Genomic DNA, 2,820 nt, shown 5'->3' with positions numbered 1-2,820 from the left:
TGGCGCCACCGAGCCTACTAAACGTGAAAAGGGGGCGACTGCGCGGCGTTCCACGCACACATTTACACCGGCTATTCAATCAAGGAAAAACCAACATTATCACAATGAAATAACCGTAATATTTGATTGCGCGTTTCGTGAAGTTATAACCACGTTGTAATTCGACAAATAAAGCTTTATTGCTGGTTTTTAAAGTTGAATTTTGTATGGCTGAGTGTTATTTGTAAAGCTGTGTTTCAGTTTTTCATGCATTGACGAAGAGGCAGACATTCTGGCGACTGCTTCGTACGTCAGTACTTATCCGTAGTAATTGTACTATGGTACTGAAAATGTATGTGAACAAAATGTATAGATATGAAATAATTAGATGTAGCGATAATTAAAATAGTTTTATGGACACGCTACGGTGTAGGTAATAAAGATAATGAGCTTTTATTACATGTTTTGTTACGTTAATGATTATATTGAATTAAAGCACACGATTATGATTTTAATTAAGAAATAGTTGATCGTAGTTTAAATGTAGTGGATTAAAATTATTTAAATTCTTGTACATTTCAATGATTGATTTGAAATAGAAGGAAAAACATATTTATATAGGTTAACTGTTAAGTAATGATGGTCGAATATTCCGTTCGATTAAAAATTTTGGTACCATCGATCAATTAATATAAATATGGCACTAATATCTATTATTGAATTCCTGAAATCTTTACATCACTTCTTAAAGTATTAGATGTCTGACCTATAAACAATTCAATGAGATTTAGAACGATGACGTCACTATGATAGGTACAATAAATAACAACTACAAACAAATACTGAAATAAGGGGATTTAAATTAGAAATATTGCAGCAGCTACGTTGTTTTGTTTGTTTTTTAGTTAAATAACTATACTAATACTTGTATAGATAAACCAACTGCGAATATAACAAAATATTAGACTGTTTCACAAATGTTATTCTATTAATTAATTTATAGTCGAGCCAATTTAATAGGCAACATTTGACGTCTATCAATTTTATCTTCGAAGAGAGGTAACCTGTTTAAAAACATCGATTAAAGTGTATTAATCGATACGGTTTTGAAACATTTGTCAATCGAATTTATTAATTTATGATAACTTTTATTCACAAGTAATCAATGCATTCGATTCTATATGTCAGATTTCGATTTTTAGAGTAACGTCTCTAGTATTTAAAAAGAAAAAAGGCTTATTGACACAAAATTGTAGCGACGTCAGTTCTTCAATTCAGAAATTGTTTAATAAATTTAGGATGGTTTATCAGTAAAATGAAATCTTAAAATTACTTGTATCGGTCATTATTATTATAAATATGTAATCGTAATTGAAAAAAGTTAAGCAAATGTGCAGTTCTAACAAAACGAAATATCATGTTATTCTATGTCGTCGTTACTAGGTTACGTTGTTGAATTTTGTTGAACTGTCAAATGTTGCCTATTAAAATGGCTCTACTATAGTTTATGTTTTTTTGTAGATGTCCGTACTAATACTGTTACAGTTATTTGATGTAACATGGTCTTTTACTTAAAAATATAATATCAATGAAATGCGTAAATAAAATCTAAGCAAAAAAATTCTCATCTATTCATTACATAAAATAGGTGCAAAAAAATAAATGGCCATTTATTTAAATCTACTACGCTTTAAAGAAGCTAAAAATAAAATAAGTAAAAATAAAGAAAAACACATTAGCATGTAAATTGCAAAGCAATGAAATGGAAGAACGTTACGAATCGTAGACGCGTGCTACGACGTAGCGTCACGTAGCGCGTAGCATGTAGCATCAAACATCACGTAGACCTTAATTTGGATGATTGAAACGCATTGTATGGAAGAATCCACAGACTTTATTGAATTTTACAAGGTTTTTAATGTATTATTTGAAATAGAAATTTTTGAAAATGTCTGTTTATTTGAGAAAATCTACACAAAGTATCAAGAGAAGAGATAGTACTTTTACGAGTGTGTTAGTTCGATGTTATCTTTTTAGTAATTACTGATTTTAAATATTTCCACCATCAAAAATATATAAAAAATACAGTATCTACGTTTTAACTAATAAACTTAAATTGGATTCGAAATTCGAATTGAGGTTTTAGTTCGTTTTTTGTTTAACTCTCTTCAAAACAAAAAAATATGAGGAATATAATAATATAAGGAAGAATAAGAATACACCTTGAAAACTAATTGGAATATAATATTTTATTGTATTATTTTTTAGGAAATATATTGGTGATTGGTGCCTTAATATCAAGAAATATACTCGACAATAACAAACAATTATTAAAATAAATGTTTTCATTAGAAGAAAAGTTTTGAGCAATTTGTGCTTAATATATATTCTTATATGAAACTAGAATTATGATAATTTAATATAATTCTTATATGAATTAATCAGGAATCGAATAAGGATTGTAATAATAATACTTAAAAAAAAAAAAAAAAAATTCATGAATATATATGTATTTAGGGAACATAATATACACGTTAACATACCCTTTACCCAATATAACATTTTTTTTCAACATGGCGTGTTGAAAATTTTTCTCGTGTATCAAACGCCTTAAAGCTTCAACTGAAGCATTAAGTTCAGCGCCATCTATTGTCCTACCATACACATTTTTTAAACAGCGCTGTTCGTTCCTATTACAATAATGTAGATGGCACTCTAAAATAGGTATTAAGGAAAATTTTGATAAATATGAAGTGGACTAATAAGCTGTGGAATTTTATTAAATCGAATTTAAGTAGTATTTTATGTAAGAGAGATTGGGTATCAATTTTACTTTTTAAA

This window comes from Colias croceus, chromosome 24 (genome assembly GCF_905220415.1).
Source record: "Colias croceus chromosome 24, ilColCroc2.1".
NCBI classification, from domain to species: domain Eukaryota; kingdom Metazoa; phylum Arthropoda; class Insecta; order Lepidoptera; family Pieridae; genus Colias; species Colias croceus.
The sequence above is the reverse complement of the archived record's forward strand: the minus strand, read 5'-3'. Positions refer to the sequence as shown.